Genomic DNA, 12,505 nt, shown 5'->3' with positions numbered 1-12,505 from the left:
TGGTAAGATTCAGCAAAAATGGATCCAACTCATGCTTGGTCAGACTCTTTCTACTCATAAATATTGTAATATATTATTTTAACTTGTCAGCGGGAGTAATCTACGAAAAAGCCTCGATCTAATCATTATTACTCTAGATTATAGCCTAATCCTGTCATATCTGTCACACTGCCGTCTCTATTGTGTCTTCGTGGGCTCTTCCTTCCTCAGCCGGCAGGTGGCGGCGTAGAGATTCAAAGCGCATTGACTCGCGAGATCGTTTATCAGCGCGGTTACCTTGTAGCAGGTACGATGATGGGTTTTTCTAAAAGCGTCAGACGCTTGTCAAGTCTTTGTCAGTCGCGCGGGGTTTAATAGCCTACAGTATTTATGCTGGATATCATAACACGAACTGTGTGGACGTTTTTATCATCGCACTGACGGGGGAGATAGTCATGACGTCTGTCGAAAAATAAAACAGGTTCATGCATTTTTTCAGGTGTAGGAGCACCAAGAAGCCAATTGCAATGAGTTTGGAAGTTTATTTCTTTCAACATTCTACCTTACAAGGACTACAGGGGAAATAAGGTTTATTTTCACGGTTCATCACTGAGAAGAGCGCCTGAAGACATTTGCTTTTAACCGGACTTCTATGGAGTTGGACCTGGATTAAAGATAAAGCTTTGTTGACTTGGTAAGAGCGTTTTTGTTGGTATTCACATTTATTATGGCTTTGGCAGATCATCTGTTTGTCTTTCAGGGGTATTTCATATTTTTGATAAGGTGCACCGTGTATTAAAAGCGTCTTTATCGTATCTGGTGTCACTATTCGCGTCCTCATAGATTCCATCTGCGCTCGATTGATTCTCCCTTGATGAACCTTTTAGAAGCATTTAGCCTACAAATGTTCAAGTGATGCAGACAGTGTTTAAACTCTTGGACTCAATATAGAATATCCATGATTGTTATTTTTGTTATGTTGACACTCAATTCTTTTTATATAATAACATTTTAATAGTTAAGTTATTGTATGTGCTCTAAAGGCAAATATGGATGAGTCTTCAATAAGGCATTTTTTACTAGAAACATTCAACATTTATCTTCAAGTGGATTGATTATTATTATTATTATTATTATTATTATTAAAGTTAGATAAATCTTGGACTTGCTAAAAGTTGGCAAATGTTAGCAAAAAATACTGTTTATAGCTATATATATATATATATATATATATATATATATATATATATATATATATATATATATATATATATGTGTGTGTGTGTGTGTGTGTGTGTGTGTGTGTGTGTGTGTGTGTGTGTGTGTGTGTGATGTATGTACTGTATATAGTGTGTGTGTGTGTATGATGTAAAAGTCCTCAAATGAATGCCATTTCTGAACTTCAGACTGTCACATGTTCTGAGATTGCTTTCCTGTCACTTATTATTTCTATTATAAACAAACATAATATTTTTTCAATTGAAATAATTGACAATGTTTTTTTAAACATCTATAAATGTGCAAAGTAGTTTCCCAGTGTTTTATTATTAAAAACACTTTTCTACAGTCATTTTAGAGGCAAAGTGCTTTTAAAGGGAACAAGAATAGTGTGACAAATGTTTCAAAAGAAAAATAAAGCTGTTACAATATATCGTTAACTAAGCAGTATTATTTTATTATCACCCTTATTAGAGATTAACATATGGTTCTGGACTGAGAGTAAATTGGCTGCTTTGCTGTCGTGCACTTTATTTCCGTGTGTTTATGTATGTGTGTGTGTGAGCGAACTTATATGCGCACGCGGCGGTTCATCCAGGAAGTCTAGACAGCAAAGACTGACAGACAGGCGAAGATGGGCCATCAAAACGTTTAAAATACTCTGTTTCCGGCTAAAATAAATGTTTTTGAACGGTGAATTTTACCCTTGAGCTCCCAGTCATCCTACGGAAAAGAGGTCAGTAACATTTACTACATTGCCATGGGTCTCGAGGATAAAACTGTCAAAGGTTCTGCTTGACATATACGTGCACATTAATTTCAGAGTCATGCAGAAAGTATTAAATACAAACCAGAGTTTTTAACGCGGGTGTCAAACCGGAGTTTAATTATTTTAACTAACACCTGCTGGCGCTTTGCAAAGCTAGTCAGTTTGCTAACCTAAGTTAAGTGTTCTCAACCCTATAGCAGCCTACCACCCAAACTTTCACTTCCTCTGCGGCTCAAATCCTCCTCACTACGTTCACATTCGTTTTACTTTAATCCATATTGACTTGTTTAAAAATGGAGCGCGTGAGAAGCATGATTCATTTCTAAATGCAGGCAGCAGCGGATAGACGCGCTTCAAACTTAAGGTTAAGATGAATCTGCGTCCAGTTTGACATATTCAGAGAAATGAGGCTGATGTCAGTTAAGGCTGGTTATGGTGGCTCTTTTTCCCTCGTCTTCAGCCCCCGCTCCTTGTGTCGCTATTTTAAGCTCTCTCACACACGCAGCGTTTATTCTGTTGGTTGGAGATCATAATGAAGTTTATAGTCATGAGGAGCGCAGGATAGAAACATCTCACAATGAGGATAAAGGTACTTTTTTTCTACCGTTTTTTGGCGCTGTCAGCGTTGTGCATGAACTAGTTGTTGTTTTTGGGGTCATTTAGGCTAAATAAATAAGTGCTGGTGCGGCTCTTATTGGAATGGTGGATTAATAGATTTAATATTCAACGTGATTCCAGTTCGTCTTTTAGCCTATATAGCCTTGCTTATATTGTCATTTACGATTTCCTTGTATTATCTCGTGGTCATGATGGATTGTTTAAGTGGTGGATGCAGATGCACATGCATGATAAATTACCCAATGTCCGATTCGTATCTGTGTCCGAATGAATCATACCTGTGATTCGATTCGATTCGAATCTTTTCAGTGAATCAGTTCGACAAAAAAGATGTCATCACACTATTCGTTCATGAATCGGACTGAATAGTTCCAAACGATTCTTGAGTCAACAACTGTAGGTTCGTAAACGATCCGGTTAACTCGCTAATTCGAATAAATCTAGATTAATCCCTGCAATAAACTGACAGATGAAATCACAATAAATTATTAATGCAACTTAATAGAAAAAACTTAATTATTATAATAATGTGGTGGAAAAGAAATGCTGAAATCGAAAGAATCGATTTACATAAATGAGTCAGGGTCTCCATCACTGTGAAGCAAGTCTTGTAATGTAGGCTTACTGATAATCATCGACACAGCTGTTGTTCAGATAGAGGTGAAACTGGGTCGATTTCGGTGCATATGTGTATGTCATGCTACCACTAGACCTATGTTTTTTTACTATGCTACTACTATGCAGTGTTTTATTTGATTACTCTATACAATTTGTAGTATTTCTTATTTTTATTGATTGAAAATTTTCTGGTTGGTCTATTGTAGTTCATTCCTATATGCTTGTAATTAGTTTCCTTGTTAGAATTTTATCACTTATTTTATCACCGTTTACTTAAACTGTTTTCGTTCATTTAAAGGGGTCATATAATGGTACATGCACTTTTACAAGTTGATTGTACTGAAATGTGTGTTGGCAGTGCCTGTACACAACCATCATAAAATGATAAAAATCCATCCAATGTTTTTTTTAATTTTTTTTTATCTTCTTATATGTTTCCCCTTCTCTCAAATCAAGCCGTTCGATTTTGTGACGTCACAAAATCGACGCTCCTCCCACGATTGTTGATTGACAGCAGCGTTTCAACACAGACCCGCCCTCGCTCCGTCGCTCGTCAATAATAGTCCGCGCATCACTGTTGATGCGCTGGTGTGCTGTAAATGAGCAGAATGGCGTCTAAGCGATTGTGGTGTTCTCTTCTTGGGTGTAATGAGGAACACCGCATCATTTTGATGTTCCTAAATCCGAACCGCTGAAGACGCAGTGGTTGAGTTTTGGTTTACACAGGGTACATTGCTGCATGTTTTGTATGTACGACGCTCTCAATATAATTCATAATCCCACGTTTATAATGAACAACGCGTTATGGTTATTGTGTTATTATTACAAACGGTGCACGCATAGAACAGAGGGGCGGGGTGAGCAAAGCTCATTATCATTTAAAGACACATGCACTTACATGGCGTGCTGAAAACAGAGCTGTTTTTGACCAGGTAAAATTAGTGTTTTCTTACAATACTAATGAGAATTTTTAATTAAAGTATATTACAAACTTTTCATTTAGACCCTAAAGAATCATATTAGCTTGTACAAAAATGGCATTATATGATATTTTGGCGCAATTTTGTGTGTATTTGTGCGTTCATGCGCAAGAAGACTCGTACAAGAACTCAATCCAGTATCTCACTGACTCACACTATATGTGTGCTAAGAAAACAGTGCACAATGTAAATGCTGAATTGAGTTATCTTTGGCATCTTCTTAAATTTGAAAATGGTTTGAAATCCCATTAAAATTCGTGCAGAAATCGATAAGCAGAATTGAAATTGAAATTTTATTACAAGTATCCTTAACTATCCGATTCCAGAATTGGAATCGATTATCAATTCCCAAATTAGTGTTTGAGGAAGATCTAGCCTAGTTCCAGAATTTGGAAATGTTTGCAAGGTTTACCATAAAACTATTTGAAATGTATTGAAAAAAATTCTGATTCACTTAGTAGCAGGCAAACTATCATTGACTGCGCAAAATCTTTGCTTTTATATTTAGTAACAGAATTAATTTCTTCACTAGTAGTGGAAAAGCCTATAGTGGCTTAAGATCAATGCTGGTGGTAACTGAAAGGTTGGTTCGAACCCTGCCGGAGGTGATTTATGAACTATCAGCATTGTGTCTTTGTTTGATTAAAGCACTTAATCCAGGTTTCCTTCAGGGGGTCTGCACTGATAGTAAGTGTGCTGTAAACTTGCTAAACTCTTCTCTGCTTATGTGTGGGCATTGGGAGACCATTGTATTATTGGCTTCAGGTTGACTCTTTAGTTTAGTTACCGGTAGTTTAGTTATTAACAATTTGGTGACTGATCAAGGTGAACTCTGAAACTCTAAGTCTGTGTGTGACTCAAGGTTTAATGGTTTATTGCTCTCACACACATCTTTTATAGATGCTCTTATCTGATTGCTGGATGTTTGGTAACTGGGACATTCCTAAATTAATAGCATTGAGACTAGTCATGTTTTCATTACAGGAAAAAATACACTTGTTTGTCAGTGTTACTAACTGTTTCAACATGAACCTGTTTAAATGTTGCTTTGACAGCATTTGCCTCTATTTTCTATTCATTTCATGTCATGATGTGAGGTCAGATTATATATTTGCTGAATCTACAAAAATATGAGAAATTCTCAGAAACTTGTTTAAATTAATTTAATATAATTTAGTAATAAATAATTTATTTAGTAATATATCATTATTATTTATTTTATAATTGGTATTATTGGTATCAAGAATTGAATAGGAAATCGGTGAAAATAGGAAAACAATTGGAAAGCCCAGACTTTCCAAGCCAGCAGCATGTCAATTAAAGAATCGTGCCAGAAGATAATTTATTTAAAATGGTTGGTATTTAATATGATTGGTATCATGTAGTGATGCTCTGAAATTTCGGCAGCCCAAAATATTCAGCTAAAATGGCAAAAATACATATTTTTGGTTTCAAATGAAATAGCTTTGAAGGGTGACGGTGACGTTTAATTAGCACTCCTCTGATGACGTGTTTTGACTGTGTCAGTGTCTATTTCGTATTGTCAGCATTGTGGACGCACTTGATTTGACACACTTCAAATACGTAAAAATTTGTTTGGCTGAAATAACAAGGCGACTCGTTTCAGAAGAACTTTACTATGACCGATTAATATTTATTCAAATTTAGTCCAATACATATACATTTAGCCACTGTTATGCATGTTTTTACTATCTTTAAATTAGTGTGAGATCCCACCTTCGGTTGGGGTGTGGACAGACATTCATGGATTTATGTTTTTACCTTTTGTATAGCATATTTGTTAATGAAAGAGGGCCAGTCCAGCATTGGCTGTTAATATGGTCTTTGGGTATGTAGTAGTGTAGAATGAGCGGTGTCATCTGTCTTTGACAAGGACTATGTTGTAAGGTCAACTTGAAGCCACTGCTCAATTCAGACACACACACATACTAGGTCATACCACACATCACCACACATTATAAATGTAGTGTTGCTATTTTCTCTAGTGAGGAGGAGAATTAATAAGGGCCTCTGTTGATCTAAAGGTGGTTGTTCACACTCCAAGTCTTTCCAGGCAAGCATGAGTTTCAGTGACCAAACCTCTGTTTAGAATCCAGCTTGTCCAATTCATGGCTAATTTTAGTTCCTCTAAAATATGAGTTAATGATGTAGTAGCTTCAAATGAGTTGACCACAGTCCATGCGCGCTGTTTTTGAACTGACTTGCCCTCCATCGCTCCTTTGATGGCAGCACAGGGAGTCTGCGAGTGGCCTGAAAACACCCAGCTCATTATAATTAGCGCTACTGATTAAACCTCATGGACTTCTCTGCCCGTGTAATGTGTACCCAATCAATTCTTTCACTGCATGTCATTCCGGGCTTTAACTTTGTAAACTCCCTTTTTTGTTCCGCTCTCAGTAATGTTATGTTTCTGTTCCCTACATAGAATGGGAATCTGGGGAATTCAGGGAAGTTCTGAGGTCAACTTTAATGTTAGATTGACCTGCGTTTGTCATTTACTTCTCTCTTGCTGCCCTAGCTGCTTTTACATTGCAAGTGCATGACATTGCAAGTGTATTCACCATGCACTCTTGCGTTTCTGTGGTGGTAACAAACCTCTGTTTAAGGGTGTGATGGAGTTAACATCAGTGTCTGTTCTATTACAGCAGATCTGGTGTCATTCAAATAGCTACTGTAGAAAGAAAAAAAATGGTAAAGTTTAACTGACTTGTTTAGATTGTCTTCAGAGAAAACCTTAGCAGCAACGCTGAGAATGCAGCTTTTGCTTCTGTTGTTACAAACTGAGTTCTAGTTGATACGATAATTAGATTAATTATTTTCATTTTGTGGCTGACATTAAAGTTATATTATTATGACTTTTTTTATATAAATTAAATTACAAATAAACCACCAAAAACCAATTGTTTTAAATGCAATAAGGAATTTAGGCATCAATGTACAGTATGAAAAATGGATATTCATTTTAAGATTTGCTAAAGGTTACATTTGTCAGTGTTCTGTATTAACTTTCAATTGCAGCATTAAATAACCCTATTAACTTTAAGGCTGCATTTATTTGATCAAAAATATAGTAAAAATTTCAAATTAAGTGTTTTTTTATTTTAAAATGTAATTTAATCCTGTGATTTTGCACTGTGACGTTTATATTTGCACAGGAACAGTGGATTGCGGCTTTGAAATCAAGTGCATTTGGTTCTTCCAAACCGTCAGTAGTTGTCAGGAAAATATAGCCTAATGCCTGTCTATAACGCCTGTCGTACACCTGTGTATGAAGGAACTGCCCAAGTCCTTCTTTCGCCTCCGACACGGAGAACAAACAAGATGACAGCACGATCGGCAAAATGTTGGTGACATTCATTATCATGTAAACATAATGGGCGATATATTGCGTCACCAAAAATGACTGAGGTCATGTACATATATTGTGTGATAAGTCGATTGATTATTGCGACAGCAACAGGTTAGTTCTCTTAAAACATAACTGACTGTGTTTAAGTGAATACTTGCCAAGACCAGCATTTTGACATTATTTTGTGTGTGTTTGTCTGTTTAAAGGGTTAGTTCACCCAAAAATGAAAATTCTGTCAGTAATTACTCACCCTCATGTTGTTCCAACCCCGTAAGACCTTCGTTCATCTTCGGAACACAAATTAAGATATTTTTGATTAAATCTGAGAGCTGGATCACTCCTCCATAGGCTTCTAAGGCATTATAACTTGCTGGCCCAGAAAGGGTATTAAAGACATCGTTAATATAGTCCAAGTGACTACAGTGGCTTAATCTTAAGCTTATAAAGTGACGAGAATACTTTTTGTGCGCAAAAACAAAACAAAAATAACGACTTTATTCCACTATTCATTTCCTTCTCTCTGGACCTCGAGTTTTTTCACGTAGTATAACTGCGTAGCGCGTCTAGGTTGTATGTCACACGCAGGCTCACTATTGGCCGACACTGGTCATGTGTGTGATGCGTGTGACGTACAACACAGATGCGCTGCGCTGTAGCCACTGGAGTCACTTGGACTATATTAACGATGTCTTTAATACCCTTTCTGGGTCAGCAAGTTATAACGCCTTAGAAGCCTATGGAGGAGTGATCCAGCTCTCATATTTAATCAAAAATATCTTAATTTGTGTTCCGAAGATGAACGAAGGTCTTACGGGGTTGGAACAACATGAGGGTGAGTAATTACTGACATTTTTGGGTGAACTAACCCTTTAAGCGCAATAAACAGCGGGAAAAAAAACTCAATTTAGTACTGAGAGGTGGCTTTATGTGCACACACTTTGGGTGTGAGCACAAAATCTGTGGGAATGAGTAAAATTATGCACAAATATGTGCAATCCCATGCCGAAATTCAAGCCCTGTAAACACCAACAATTTTCATCCAGAGCAAATAAAACGAGGCGGGTTTGTGTGTAACTCGCTGTCGGAGAGATGAGAGAGTGTGAAAGCACAGCTGGTATCATGTATCTAATCTGCGGAAAATGAGTATTGGAAGCGTTTCAGATATTTCAGTATCGTTTCGTTATGAATCGAAAAATCGATATTTTTGACTACAGTACATTGAACTTAGTTTATTATTTCAGATGCCTTTTTAAAAAAAGACTTAAATGAAAAAGTTCTAAAAGTCAACCTGTCCAAGTGGCCATAGCAGTGACTGCCTTACACGCCACTGTTGAAATCCACCCCCATTTGGTGGGTTGGTGGGTGTTAATGTCAAGCCCTGTCAATAACCAAAACAGACAACAGAGAAGAGAAGACAATATAGAAGACCATTTAAGCAAATGCTTGTTAAAGCGCTCCCTCAGCAGCATTGCTGAGAATGTAATGTTGTAACAGAGTTCAAGTGCATGAATATGGCTCTGCCTGTTTAAAAACGTCACCGAATGCCAATTCCACCAAATCTTTCTTCTTAAGATCGTTGACTTCGCAACATCTGCACAAGCGCAACATAGAAGTTCCTCATCATAGAAAAGCGAGACCAAAAATGTTTGAGAACCACTGATTTAGATGGACTGACTTAGTGCTGGGCGGTTTGACCAAAAATCAACATCACGGTTTTTTTCTAAATTATACCGGTTTCACGGTTTTTACCGGTTTTTTTTTTTGTGTTTTTTTTTCAAGCATGATGGGTGTTTACCACATTTTCTACTGAGTGAGAGAGGAAATAGTGCAGTAGATTTACTTATAATGCCCTATTTTATTGTCATGAGTGAATATTATAGAAAAAATCCACACTAATATTAATAATACAGGTTTGCAAGGCTGTTTACAAAGAGGTGCCAGCAGGACGCGCTTTAGGAGCGGCAGAAACAGTGGTTTCCCCGGTAACGGCTGTACACAAAGCAGCAACGCTCATAAACACTGCTTTATCAGGAAAGATAAAGAAAGATTCAATCGTAATAACAAAGAAACTTTTCTAAAGACCGTCAGTTCACTTCAGATACGTTAATACAGTATAAAAACACGCGCGCCGCGAGAAAAAAGACACTCTCACCCCCACACGTCTCGTGCCCATTCTAGTCAATGCTTCGCTAAATATAGGCGCCTAGTCTATTTTGACGCACCGCATGGAGGACGGAATAAAACCTTGTCGCAGCTGTAATGCGCCGCAGACGTGTGTTGTAAATGAGGGGTGAGACTGTGTCGCGCAGCGCCGCGTTCCGATTAAAGCGACATACACCGGTTTTGCGGTATATTAAAAATTCATATCGTAACAAAAATAAACACCGGTATTCGGTATGAACCGGTAAACCGCCCAGCACTAGACTGACTTATCTTCTTACATCAGTGTGAGGTGACGAATGAGTCTTTCGTCACTTTTCGTGACTTAAGCAGCCTGTTACGCTGCAGGCCCTTCTCCCTCGGTTACCCAGAGCCTTGTCTTCTGGGACTCTTCTCTCTCAATCTCTTCCATGTGAGCTCAACGTCTCTGTTGAAAAATGCATCAGGATGGGAGTAACCATGCTGGCAGTCAGACGGGGCGGCTCGAGAGTGTATGGCCCAGTAGGAAAGCGCATTAAAAATTAAACCTCTGCTGTCAGTCGTAATGTTCAACTGATCAGCTTCAGTGAGGCTCGTAGAAAAAAACGCCGCTGAAGATAACACAAGGAATGCTTTCCTTGGCGATGACACTCACGTGTGCTGATTTTAATGACTATTGAAAGCTGTATGAACTCGTAAAATACATTTCCTTCTGACGCTTTAGGTAATTGCATTGCTCCAGTGGATTCAGTTACCGATATTGACCGCAGCCCCTTTGCTTGTTCACAATAGCGGCCCTGTCACAGTTAGGTGGCTCTCTGGGTCACGGTACTGGAGAAATAAAAGCTGCACTGTCACACAGAAATGTCTGCTGTTGTCAATTGGAAAAAAATGTGAGAAATAGATCGCTGTCATTAGGCCAAACTGGAGGCACGTGAGTCACTGGTCTGCTACTTTGAAGACATGTATGCCTCATATGAATTGAATGGAATTGAATTAGATATTATCATTTAGCAGGGAATGAATTCAGTGTCCTTAATTTGCTGAACTTAGAAGGTGATTTACCTCTTTTGGACAATGCCAAATAGCTTAATAAACCCAACTTTTGAACCTGAAACCTGATTTTTTTTATGTTTTTGAAAGAAGTATCTTATGCTTACCAAGGCTACATTTTATTTGATCAAAATGCAATAAAAGCAGTAATATTCTGAAATATTATATTAAGACCATTTAATGCCTGACACCCCGTGTCCTAACTACACACGATGCGACGCGCGATAAAAGGTATCTTTCCCATGTTAATCAGAGTTTTTGTCCTAACCAGCCGTTACGGCGACATGCGCCGATTCTATTTTAGAAACGGTTTCTATTTTTCTGCGACGTCGCGGCTGGAACAACAAACACAAAGTGTGGCAATGATAATCTCAGGTACTGTTTATGTGCTTTATTCAGTGTTAAAGGCGTGTAATGTGACTTTGAATATCATTTAGTGCTCCAGCTTTGTAGCTGTAAAAGCAACAATGGATAATTCACCACAGATCTTGAAATTAGGTACCCTGGAAATCCAGAGTTCTCGGGAGAGCACAAGTTGAATTTGCTCAGCGAGTTACTCTGGCGTCGAGTAATGATGCTCATTAAATATGCCCTTGTATCCGAGCTGCACCAATCACATCGGGTTATCTGATATAGGCGGGCCAGAGGCGAGCTAAACAGATGACGACAGCGCTGTGACATCGAAGTCATTAGTAAACATTGGAAGATGGCTATGGATGAACACCAGTTGTTTGAAATGGCTTTGGCCGCTACAATGAACGAGTTAGACTTGGCTTTTTATCTAAAAGAGGAACAGAAGACGGCACTCAAATCGCTCCTTTGCAAGAAGGGCGTTTTTGCTGTTTTGCCGACCGGATACGGTAAGAATCTAATCTACCAGTTAGCTCTGCTGGTAGCTAAGCGATAACTTGTTGTGATTGGTAGTAGTGTTATACAAATGCGTGCAGTGAGATTTTCAAATGCATGCTTGGTGCCGTCCCTCGAGCTGGCCGATTTTCATTAGTTGATGCTAGACCATTAATCTTTCAGATTTAAGTCTGGATTTCCAGGCTAGAAATTAGGCCTAAACAAATGGAAACAAGAACGTCCAAACTGTGAACAAACATGTGTGTATTATTTGACAAATAATGTTTTAGTAACTCAGTAGCCTATGTATTTATAATAATGTTTAAATGGTAATATTAGTGAATTTGATTATGTAGCCCACATGTGTCAAACTCAAGGCCCGCGGGCCAAATCCGGCCCGCCAAGTTATTTTATATGGCCCGCGAGAGCATATGGAAATTTAGGCTGCCGAAAAATTTCGGCCGAAAATAACATTTTCGTTTTTTGGCCGAAAGATACTAAAAAGCCGCCGCGCCCCTCCGTGTTCGGCGATGGTTTGACTGGCTCAACGTGTTTTATGACTTTGCGTGCGAGTCCGCTTCCGAAGATGCATAACTTCTAGGCGCGTTCCGCTGTGTGTGTGCGCTGTGCTCTCCGCTCCGTGTTCACAGCGCGTTCTTCTTCTTCTTCTTCTTCTTCTTTTGGTTTTATGGCGGGTTGCGAACCAACTTCAAAGGCGCATACCGCCACCTACTGTGATGGAGTGTGAAGAGAATGATCTAATTTCTAAATCCTATAATATAACCCACAATTCTTGATGAATTTTATAACTACATTTATCTGTTTCCTTGAATTTGGACTATCATTTAATATATTAGTTATATTGAATTCCCGGCACCCTACTGCTTGAAGATCTTCCTTAAGAATCCTCCTTTC

General features: G+C 38.4%; 1 protein-coding gene across 3 annotated transcripts in view; it reads left to right on the top strand.

The window, feature by feature from the left end:
- Nucleotides 1–12,505, top strand: part of taok3a (TAO kinase 3a) — a 73,601-nt gene that overhangs the window by 1,643 nt on the left and 59,453 nt on the right. The window contains exon 1 of one of the 3 annotated variants that reach the window (XM_081364580.1): nt 171–673. The exons of 1 other annotated variant lie outside the window; for it this stretch is intronic. The gene's annotated coding sequence lies outside the window, so the exon portion shown is untranslated. Of the gene's footprint in view, nt 1–170; nt 674–1,757; nt 1,934–12,505 lie in introns of those variants that run through there. One more of the 3 variants, XM_081364581.1, reaches the window with a different exon arrangement.

This window comes from Scardinius erythrophthalmus (assembly GCF_964197995.2).
Source record: "Scardinius erythrophthalmus genome assembly, chromosome: 5".
NCBI classification, from domain to species: Eukaryota; Metazoa; Chordata; class Actinopteri; order Cypriniformes; family Leuciscidae; genus Scardinius; species Scardinius erythrophthalmus.
The sequence above is the reverse complement of the archived record's forward strand: the minus strand, read 5'-3'. Positions and strand labels throughout refer to the sequence as shown.